Raw genomic sequence first — 12,248 nt, forward strand, 5'->3', positions numbered from 1 at the left:
ACTCAGAACAATAATCGAGACAATGTTGAAAAGGAGCCCAGAGATCTTTGCTTTAGTTCTAAAGGGAACAGTTTGTGCTTATAGACATGACAGCAAGCGAGCATATACAACATGCAGTTCTGCTGGTGTTAGAGCATCTGAATTCCTGTGTCCCGGATAAGCAGCACTGTTAGACAACAGCTAAAGTCTAAGGTTTAAAATGAGATTGATTGCACTAACATGAGTGGAATAAACCAGAAGAGACACCCGGGTGGTTAGCCACCAAACCCAAATCAGTGCCTCTGGCATTTGTACCTTTCCTGGTTTGGTTGTTTTCCTGTGGCATTAAGAGGACATCCATCTTTTGCCAAAAGGGATTTGTCCTTTTTATCTAGTCAGGAGACTGCTTCAGCTATTTGCATTTCTGAATTGCTTAGCTGCCCAAGCATGCTCCATGTGTGCTGTTTGAAATGTGTCACTGAGGCACGTGACTGCTGTTTTCAAGCTAATGTTGGACTTTCTCCAACAAATATGGATTATGTTAAAGTCGGTTTTGAATTGACGAGGATATGTTAATAACTCCCAGATGGGTATATCTCTGCTCTCCAGCAGGGAAATGCAAGCGGTCTGTGGCAGGAGCAAGTGTTTGGCAGGTCCATCATTCCGTCATTAAAGGCCACATTATTACTTACAACTCTGCTTGCATGGCAATGGCTGCAATGAGCACAGCCTCACTATCACAGGCTCTAGAGATTTGTTTTTAGCTAGGTTGTTTTCCAGGTAGTGAAAATTATTTTATGTGACAGTCTCTCTCTCTCTCTCTCTCTCTCTCCTACCTCCCCTCCAAACAAGGAACTATGATTGACTTAAAGGGCAGGGGAAGTGGGGCATCTATGCTGTTCCTTAGAGATCCAGGGCAAGGTAAAGATATATGGCTGGGCATATAAGTCCAAGAAACCTAATGCAGAATGGTCCTGACTCAACAAAGCGGCTCTTTTCTGTGACTATCTGTCGCTGCCAAACTCCTATCCAGAAGAGCTCCAGTCCCAACAATTATTGATATTAGAACTGTTTGCAGTGTGGTTGTAATTTCCATTAGATTTCATATTTTCTGTCTTTGGTCCTTAAGTTATATGGTAGGGACACTTTTGAAATTGTTTTTGTTTAAAAGAGATAGTAAAGGTATACCTTCTGCAACCATAAGGAGATGCCATGCATTTGATGCTTAGCACCAGCAAGTATGCAGGTGGTGAACTATATGGTTAATTTGGTTGATTATGATGAAAACCAGTTATTGGGGCAGGCAGTGGCACACCTGGTAGAGTGCACATGTTTAAGCCCCCTGGCCTCCACCTGCAAGGTGGGAAAGTTCACAAATAGTAAAGTAGTTCTGCACCTTTCTCTCTCTTTCTCTCTCTTTCTCTCTCTCTCTCTGTCTCTCTCTCTCTCTCTCTCTCTCCCTCACTCTCTTTTTCTATAACCTCCTTCCAACTCAATTTGTTTATGTCTCTATCCAAAAGAACTTAGTCATTAGTAAGAAAGGAAGCGATCTGTCTATTTAGTTACTGTGACAGATTCTCCAGGTTTCAGAGGTAGGGAGAGACAACGGTGTCTCCATTTGCAAAGTAAATGCTGTGGACATATTTCCTTCATTCAGAATGTGAAATATATCTATATGTTGTGGCAAGAATGAGCAAGATGATTAAAATCAATTGAAAATGCTCAGCTGCAGATGGTGCACTTTCCGCTGGGCTCTAAGTCCCTATGCCAGGAGTCAGGAAACAAGTCACAGTGTGTCCCCTCATTCTGCGGTCGGGTATTTCATGACTTAATTTCATCTATAAGTTCCTGTTCCCTTTCCAGCAACTCCAAGGAATTTAAAAATATAAAACCACATCTGCCAATAACATTAGGATGAACTATTTAGGATTTGGGTTTGAACAAGGCAGTAGAACTAAATGCCATTGAGTCCCCTGCAAGTAGTGGTATATTTTTAATGCTGACAGTCAGGAGCTTTAAATGTTTCACATTAAATCATTTCCAAAGAGCAACAAAAAATTTCACAGAACTTCTCTATGGAGGCCTGTCTGAATAGAGTGTGTATAGGAGTGGGATGTAAAAGTTAACAACTTGGATATTTCAGATGTGTAAGGAAAAGCCAATGTAGCTCACAAGATTTAAGATGTCTTTGTAGGCTGTGGTCTTCCAGTCACAGGATTTTTCATTACTTGTGCCCAAATCTCTCCAGCTCTTTATAAATATGTCATAGCATGTCACATGACCTTAGGAGACATATCATAGGGTCTCTACAGTGTGAAGTTTGCATAACCAAGGACAGTTGTACAATCATTGAAAATGTCTTTGGCTTACCTTCACACTTAGATACAAAAGACAGTTCATACCTTGTCGCCTTTGGAGGACTTTCTGTGCCCTTCAGAGTGAATTTAGAGGTTCTACACACCTGCTGGGACTGGACTAAGTAGGTCAGCAGTGGGAAATTGAGGACTGTGGCACACACTCTCCACCCACAGACACCCACTGATGAGGCATTTGGAAGTAATCAACAGTAAATTATTTTTTCAAAAGACAGCGTGGTGCAGTTAGCAAAAGACATTTCAGTGAAGTTGGATCTACCAGCCCCAGTGTGGGTTCTCTTGCTTGAGCTGCTCAAGCAACAAAACAGGTTAATTTTACCTTAAAAGTATCATCAATTTGTTGACTCTGACTCTTAAGTCTTTCAAATGTACTTTTGAACCATTAATATTTCATTATTCGATTTTAGTTAATGAATTTCTGTTTGTTGAAAGTTTGGGGAGTTGGCAGGTGCAATAGAAATAGAAGATACTCTGTTTTAATGGTCATTAAGTTGAAACTTTCTGAGACACTTTTAAGACCCCAATTAGTTATCTAGATATCACTAGTGTGTCATCATTGTCATTAGGTATTAATTAGGCAGCTACAGAGTGAAAAAGCTCACAGAAGCAACTGTTCCTGTTTAGGGGGAACTTAAGACTTCTGGGGGTGGCGATCTTTGTTGTTGCTACATTACCATTAGTAATGAGCTTTCAGGGAATGAAGCTTTTGGTGTTGTGAAAGAGCTTTGCAGTCTTTAATTATAACCTCCATAGTTCAGAGTACACAGTGTTACATTACAGGAAAGGAAATTTCTCTCCTAAAGAGAATGTGACTACACTGACATTGTAGTCAAAGATATGTAACATCGGTTTAAATGTAGTGTCGCCTTTAATAGAATGTACTCTCCTGGCTCCAAAAGTATAAAATTAGAGAGTACAAAGAGGAAGGGAAGGAGAAAAGGTAAGAGGGAGTGAGAGAGGGAGGGAGGGAGGGAAGGAGAGAGAGAGAGAGAGAGACAGAGAGAGAGGAGAAAGAGAGGTCTCTATGTAAAAGCATCAATGGTATTAATCAGAGATCGACAGAGGTGAAGGAGCAAGGCCAAGGAGTTTGTTATTATCCTTTAACAGACAGGACACAATAGCAGTCAACTTTCCAGATTGTTAAAAAGAAGCTTATAAGAGCAATTGGAAGTGATATGGGCATTTTAATACTGTGACACTCAATGCTACATAAAACCTTTGTTTCCTACAGGTTTATTGAGCTGTTGTATTAGATTTCCTGCTGTATGAGCAGGAAGATTATGGTGGCTTAGGTCTAAGTATACTTTGGGGAGGCATTTTCTATTTTCTCTATAAATAGTCTTTCTAAGACAACACAATTGTATGACTGTTAATGTTTACATCACATTATACATCTCCCAAAGTTTACTATGCATAGTATAGAGCATGGTAACCTAAGGAAATGTTTTTCTGTCTATGAAATAGGCTGGTAATTGTCATTTCCAAAGTAAATCTATTGTGTTTATTATTTCTTTTTTCATTATGGTTTAAAGTAAGTTGAACTTAATTTTTTTTAATTTCTTTATTGGGGGATTAGTGTTTTACACTTGACAGTAAATACAATAGTTTGTACATGCATAACATTTCTCAGTTTTTCCCATAACAGTTCAACCCCCACTAGGTCCTCTGTCATCCTTTTTGGACCTGTATTCTCCCCTCCCACGTACCCCAGAGTCTTTTACTTTGGTGCAGTACGCCAACTCCAGTTCAGGTTCTACTTGTGTTTTCTCTTCTGATCTTGTTTTTCAGCTTCTGCCTGAGAGTGGGATCACTCTCTGATGTTTATTATTTTATCAGTAGGATATTCATTCTTTGGCATTACATTACCAGATCACCTCTATCAGCTTCTAGGGGTTAGTATTTATACACATAGATACACATATCAGCACATACATGGCATGTTTTGAAATAAAAGCTATCGCAGAATTGAATGACTAACTTTAAAATGGAAATAATAGCTTTTTAGTGAATCCAGGATGGATAGAAAACTTGAAAAATGGTTGCAAGTATATAATTTCTCTAGAAGAAAATTTTGATCAAGAATATTGTTAGCATGCATCAAGGTTTATTTTTCATATAGAAACAAATGAAACTCACCCAATCATTAATTCCTTTATCAAATGTGCATTTCAAAATAGCCAATGAGCCAATAAATCTCAGAAATGCAAGGAAAACTGAAGGCCTGCAAAAGAACACAGAATTCAACTGGACCCTCTGTAAACGGTTGTCACTCTTACTAGTGACACACAACCTCTGGTGGAATTGTGTTTGTGCATGCGAGTAATCTAATGAGCGATTTCTTCAGAATGTACCAGAAAAGGGCCTTTGCCCTACTACCCCAAGTCCTCGCACAGCCACTTTCCCTTCCATACGTGAATGGTCAGTTTCATTATGTTCAAAAGCATGGCATGAGAGAAACAAATGGCGAGGGCTGCCCTATCCGAAGAAATGAAAGATTATCTTCTCCAGCAGCAGAAATTAGATGTATCCAGGCCTACCTCTGAATCGCTCTTAGCTTCAGATGGAACATGACGTCTGGGTAATCTGCAATTTGCTAGGGGCATTGTTAGCATGCTTTGCTTCAGGGTAGGATTTTAACCAGGCCTCCAGCAGCTGTGAGTTTGGCGGCTCAAGCACATTAGGTATACAGAAACCCCCTGCTATTACCCTGGTGAAACCCGTGCCAAGGCCCCTGGTGACACGATGGAGGTATTAGGTCAGATGAGTTACATTAAGTGGCGAGTGATAAATTCAAAATGACAATTCAGAACAGCAGTGTTTCTTCTAGTAATTAATTCCAGTGGTGCCTGAGGCGGTGCTTGGTTGCTGCCACTGGTGTGGCAATGCTGCGTAGCTAATGAGAAGACATTACAGGGAGAATTAAGGGCCTGTGCATTCTGGCAGGCTGAGGTTACTATGATTAGGACATATTAATACAAACTTACTGTGATAAACTGTATTCGTCCAGGAAAGTTCATTTTTATTTTATTCATGTAAAGGCAGTTGAACACTTTAGAGTGTAGTGATTCACTAAGTGGGCTAGGTGGCGTAAGAGTAGGTGGGGGTAGGTTAGGGTGCAGAGGCGCTTCACTCTGGCTGGGGGCAGATCCTCAAGAGACGCTGCGATGGCGACAGAGAACTGGTCCATGACCCCTCTGTTTGTGGACACCCTGCCTTGGGCACATAGGGACAAATGGTAGAACAGTTTCATATTCTCCAATGTGACTTAATTGAGAACTTTTATGGCCTGCCTCACCCTGCTTGCTTTAGAAATTACTTTGAATTATTTGTGTCGTGGTCTTGCCAAGTCATGGACAAGGAGTTTTACTTCCTCCTGCTCACTCTGTCCTTGACAGTGAGGTCATCCTCAACATCCTGAGGCCAAATTTTCAAAGGGTTCACTCACATTTATTCTCATGGTCAAATAATCCTGTGGGCTATGCAGAGGACATGTTGCCTTTCCAATCTGAAAAATGAGAAATGGGAGGCCAGAGTGATGAAGGGAACAGGTGGGGACCATACAGTCAGGTAACAGATACTTGGGCCTAAAACTCATCTCAGAACAGTTAAGAAACTGCTCATCCTAACAACTCATAAGGAATGACACAGATCGCATTATCAAAACTGTTAACTGTCAATTTCCCAGTGAAGATTCTGCTGGGCACTTCGTGTGTGTGTGTGTGTGTGTGTGTGTGTGTGTGTGTGTGTATTTTCTCTCTCTCTTTCTCTCATTCATACACAATGCAAATTCATCCCCACTGAAAGATTTTTTAGTTTGAGTGATTACAGATGTCTTGTGCTGTATTGGATACATAACCTATAAAATACCTACTAAAACACTTAGCCTTTGGCACTGAAAAATGGACTGTTTCTAGAGGGAAGGCTGTTTCCTTATCACCTGCTATAGATTGACTCTAGTGCTTGATATTCAAGCTCAGTTCTACTGCCCTACAGGTGTGTGTTAAGTGAAAGGGGATGAGTAGAAAGACCATTAGCAGCACGTGTTCTCTGAAATGTGGACGAGCTAAAGAATACCACTCAGCTCCATCTTTGTGTTCTCAGCTTCTTAGTTTATTATGAAGTCAGTTACATTTTAGGGAAAATGGGAACAACTGTAAAAGTGATATATTCCCTTAAATTCTATAGAATGCTTGATAGTGTCCTTGCATCATTGACAATGAAGTCTTGCTAGGACCAATTCCTAGCATTCGACAGTCAAAGAGTATCGGTATCAAAGAGTAATTGTATTTCAACAAAGACTACCATAATTGTGTGTGTGTGTGTGTGTGTGTGTGTGAATCAACTTTTTTTGTAAATGAGCAAGAACCTTAGGAAGAATCAATAGTAAATAAATCTATCTTTATGTGTTCTGAGTTGATGATTTTGAAAATTGCATCAGAATTCCTAAGGAATCTTTTCTAATGCTGTAATCAAAGTGATCAAGAGGCACGAAGCTGAAAAATGCCTGAGCTAGGAAAGGAATAGGTAGAATGGTCAAGAATGGCCATTGGATAGTCCAGAGTAAGCAACAGTGACTAAGCTAACACATGATAAAAGTCAACAGTTCCGAATGAATTCAGATGGTTTCCCTTAATCTATACATTTAACCTTGAGTTATTTTACTTAAGTTTACAAAGTTGAAAAAAAAAAAAAGTACTGCACAATTCAGGTTTTATTTGTTTGTTTGTTGCCTCCAGGCTTCTTGCTGGCGCTCAGTGACTATACTGTGTATCTGCTGCTCTTGAGGCCATATTTCCAATTTTTTTTTTTGACAGGACAGAGAAAAACTGAGAGAGAAGGGGAAGGGGGAAGACAGAGAAGGGGAGGGAAAGATAGACATCTGCAGAACTGCTTCACCATTTGTGAAACGACCCCGCTGCAGATGGGAAGCAGGGGCTCAAACCAGGATCCTTGAGCAAGTCCTTGCCCTTTGTACTATGTGCACTTAACCTGGTGTATCACTGCCCAGCCCCCCACAATTCAGTTTCCAGAAGAAAAAAGCCTACTGAAAATAAAACCACACTTTGAAAGGGGCGGTAGCACAGCAGGTTAAGCACACGTAACGCAAAGTGCAAGGACCGGCCTAAGGATCCCGGTTCGAGTCCCTGGCTCCCCACCTGCAGGGGAGTCACTTCACAGGCGGTGAAGCAGGTCTGCAGGTGGTTGTCTTTCTCTCCCCCTCTCTGTCTTCCCCTCCTCTCTCCATTTCTCTCTGTCCTATCTAACAACGACGATATCAATAACAACAACAATAATAATTACAACAACAATAAAAAGACAACAAGGGCAACAAAAGGGAAAATAAATAAATAAAATTTAAAAAGAAAAAAAAAGCTAAAAAAAAGAAACCGCACTTTGAGAAATGTATAGGAAGCATAGAATCAAAAGTAGAAACCGGGGGGAGGGGGGGGTTGGTGGCGCACCTAGTTGATGCACATGTTACAATGTGCAAGGACCCCGGTTCGGGTGCCGGTCCCCACCTGCAGGGGAAAGCTTCACAAGTGGTAAAGCAGGGCTGCAGGTGTCTCTCTGCCTTTCTTCCTCTCTACCCACCCCTTCCCTCTTGATTTCGGGCTGTCTCCATCCAATAAACAAAGATATTAAAAAAAAAAAAAAAAAAGAAACCTAAACTGATCATTTTAGGTAAAGAGAGAAGACTAATTTCTTTTGTAAAAGTGCTTAAGACTGTATCTTGTTCAATTTATATTATACTGTTTAATCATCTAATTGACTTTGCAAATTCACATTTAACGATTTTAAACAGTTCTTTAAACAGGGGCATCTCTATTTCAGACATTGTTGGAGTTTCTTTTTCCCAATGACAAATAAGAGAGAAAATAGAAGTTTTAATATTTTAAAGTCCCACATGTCTAAATCACATGGTAGTTTTTTTTAGCTGTTTAAAGCATCATAAACTGATTTTTTTTAATATTTATTTTCATTTATTTCATGAGGTTGGGGTGGGGTGGTCAGAGCAATACTCTGACATAGATAGTGCCAGGGATCAAACTTGGGACCTTATACTTGAAAGTCCAAAGCTCTACCATTATAGCACTTCCTAGGCTTCTAATAATATTAAGACTTACATAAAGACAAGTTTAGAATATATGTGCATTCATTTTAATTCATAATTCGTTCTAAATTTACAGATAGTCATCTTCTTAATTTTGAAATATTTATCTTACTTTTTAATGAGAAAGAGATGTGGGAATAGGAGTGGGGAGGTGAGCAGGGCACTGCTTGGCTGTGGCTTATGGTGGAGCTAGGGATTGAACCTGGGGCCTCTAGAAGCTCAAGCATGAAGATCTGGTCCACAAGCCACTAGTCAGTTTTGTTTGTTTTTAATTAGCCATTTATAGATTCCAAGCAAACCTCAAACCTATCAGAGCAGGCCAATTCTACTTTATTTCAGCCAACCTCTCATGTTCTCACATTTTATTGTTATAATCTTAAAGGAAGACTAGGAGACTGGGAATTCAAAGGTTTGAGTTCCAGCTCTATCCCTACTTCTGACTAATTATATGAATACTGTGTCTCAATTTTGTCATCTATGAGATTGTAATTTAGTAGGAAAGATTCCATTTGAATTTTTTTAATTTTATATTTATTTGCCCTTGTTTTTTTATTGTTGTTGTTATTGATGTCGTCATTGTTAGATAGGACAGAGAGAAATGGAGAGAAGAGAGGAAGATAGGGAGGGGGAGAGAAAGATAGACACCTGCAGATCTGGTTTACCACCTGTGAAGCTACTCCCCTGCAGGTGGGGAGCCAGGGGCTCGAACCGGGATCTTTAAGCTGGTCTTGGCGCTTTGCGCCACCTGCGTTTAACCTTCCTGACTCCCTCCATTTCAATTTTTAACTTGGTCACTGTGTACTAGCTTGCTACTAGGGAAGAAATGTTCTCATTAGCTCTCTCTCTCTCTCTCTCTCTCTCTCAATGTGTGTGTGTGTTGCAAGATAAAAAAAAAGGGGGGGGGAGGAAGTTAGAGAAATAGAGATGGGGGATCCTACCATAAGTTATTGTCTTCTATGCATATGATTTTCTCTACATTTTAATGGCTGGAACCGAATTACCTGGTCATATCCATCACAAAGGAGGCTGAGAAATGTAGACTTTACTTCTGGGTGGCAGTAAGCCTCCATAAAAATAAATTATACTTGCAAAGAGGAAGAAGAGAATGTTTGAAGAAGAAAATTGGCCACCTCTTAACCAGTGTGTATCTTACTGTATTGAAGACTCATGCAAACATGTCGTCAGGCCCCAGAGCAGGCTGCCCGGTATGTGTCACAATCATATACTGACTACTGTGAGTTAAAGAAATCATGAATGAATGAATGATCCGTTAAGCCACCCTTCCTTTTAAAAAAAAGCATTTCTTTTTCTGGCTTTTCTCCTTTCTGTTTCCTCTGACTAACTAAATCTCTACATGAAAGGTGCTGTATCTGCACAGAGGAAAAGACACACCCTCACCACTGGGACGCTGTGCAAACATTCTCTGTTGGTTCCCTGAACTGGTTGTCCAAATCAAAGCTTTCAAGCATTTGTCCTCTGTAGTCTACATAGATTTACTGTTTCTTTGTTTAAAAAGGGTACAAAGTGAACGGCTCAGTCATTCACTATTTTCCATATTTTGTGCATCTCTATGTCTACAAAAGGAAGTCTGTGTTTTTTTTTTTTAATCCTTTCAGGACAATTTATTTTGGGGAAAAACAAAGGAGTTAAAAGAGGTAAGGAAATTTCCTTTAAAATTTTTTTTTCCTCTACAACATACAAATACATGGAGTTTTATTTAGTGATTTTGTTTTGACTATTGATCAAAATATTAAATGTATTTTTCTACACCTTTATTTCTTTGTTTAGTATGCATGAATTTCCTTCTAGGTTAGTGTGTAGAAATTGAACCTAATCTTTTTATAGTCATATAATATCACATAGTATGCATTTATCATAATATATTTGACCAAATTCAAATTTCCTATTTTGCTCTAAAAATAAGTATCCTTACCTTATTAATTGAGCTTTTTTCTTACATTAAAATTATAAATGCTGTCAGACATGAAAATATTTAATGTGTATGTTCAGTTTAAAGACCAGTAAAGCAAACACATACATATACACCACTCCCCTAAAAATTATAATTATCTTTAAAATGTTCATATGCTGTTTACACAAAGGGTACCCTCTCTTCCCCATAAAAGGTAACCAGTATTTTGAATTTTATCATTACTTTATCATTTTCTTTTACCACTTGATTGGGAAATTAATGGTTTACAGGATAGTTGTTAACACATAGGTCCAATTTCTCATTTCCCAGTAATAGGTGTCTGCAAAACACTCTCATGCCTCAACTTGGGTCCATTTCAACCATCATGCCCCAGAACCCCAGAACCCCAGAACCCCAGAACCCCAGAGCCCCTCACCCCTTGCTAACCTTTTCTGCCTTCTTTCCTAGAGTCCTTTGCTTTGGTGCAATAGCCTTAGATATTTTTTTTTATATAATGTTACTATATAAAAGTATATTATTTATACATAATAATATATAAATTATATCAATGGTTTACAGTAAATACAGTTGTTAGTACATGTGTAGAATTTCTCAATGCAAAACACTCTTACCCCAGCCTAGGTCTTCCTTCACCATTATGCACAAGGACCTGAAAGCTTTACCCCTCCCCCCTGGAATTCTTTGCTTTGGTGCAATACACCAACCCAGTCCAAGTTCTGCTTTGTGTTTCCCATTTTTGTTCTTATTTATCATCTTCTATTCATAAGTGTGATCATCTCATAGTCATCCATCTCTTTCTGGATTATCTCATTTAACATGATTCCTTCAAGCTCCATCCAAGATGAGATGAATTCATCATTCTTAATAGCTGAGTAGTATCTCACAACTTTCTTATCTCATCACTTGTTAGATACCTAGGTTGCTGCTTGGTTTTGGCTATTACAAGTTGTGCTTCTATGAACATAAGTACACACAGATCTTTTTGGATGGGAGTGTTTGATTCCTTAGGCTATATCCCCTGGCGAGGAATTACTGGGTCATAGAGTAGCTTCATTTCTAGACTTCTGAGAGTTCTCCAGACTGCTCTCCATAGGGGTTAGACTGATTTACATTCCCAGCAGAACTCTGGGTTTGTTAGCCCCACAATCTCTCCAGCATTTATTGATACTATCCCTTTCTGATGTTTGTCATTCTCATAGGAGTGAAGTGGTATCTCATTGTTTATATTTGCATTTCCCTGAGAATCAATGACTTAGAGCATTTTTTCATATGTCTGTTGGCCTTTTGGATCTTTGATGAATAGTCTGTTCATAGTTTTTCTCCATTTTTGGATGGGGTCATTGATTTATTTTGTTGCTGTGTTTTTGGTGAGCTCTTTCTTTTTTTAGACTTTTTTTTTTGATTGGGATAATGAATGGGTTACAGTCCAAAGTAAAATACAGTAGTTGGTACATATGTAACATTTCTCAGTTTGCCACATAACACTCTAACCCGCCTAGGTCCTCCTCCACTATCATGTTCCAGGACCTGAACACTCCCCCTCCCCCACACCAGAGTCTTACACCAACCCCACTCCAAGTTCTGCTTTGCGTTTTCCCTTCTGTTCTTATTTTTCAACTTCTGTCTATGAGTGGGATCATCTTGTATTTATCCTTCTGGTGAGTCTTCATATATTTTGATTATTAATTAGCCTTTTCTCTGATGTATGGCAAGTAATGATCTCCTCCCACTCTATAAGGAGTCTGTTTGGGTGGTGGTTTCTTTTGCTGTGCAGAAGCTTCTTAATTCCCTGTAGTCCCAACTGGTTTATTTTTGTTTTAGTCTTACTTGCAATTGGACTTGTGTCAAT

At 39.3% G+C, this 12,248-nt stretch overlaps 1 pseudogene; it reads left to right on the plus strand.

Annotated features, from left to right (window-relative positions):
• Positions 1-2,348: 2,348 nt before the first annotated feature.
• LOC132534533 (small nucleolar RNA SNORA68) lies at positions 2,349-2,440 on the plus strand (annotated as a pseudogene).
• The last annotated feature ends 9,808 nt before the right edge of the window (positions 2,441-12,248 follow it).

This window comes from Erinaceus europaeus, chromosome 18, assembly GCF_950295315.1.
Source record: "Erinaceus europaeus chromosome 18, mEriEur2.1, whole genome shotgun sequence".
Taxonomy (NCBI): Eukaryota; Metazoa; Chordata; class Mammalia; order Eulipotyphla; family Erinaceidae; genus Erinaceus; species Erinaceus europaeus.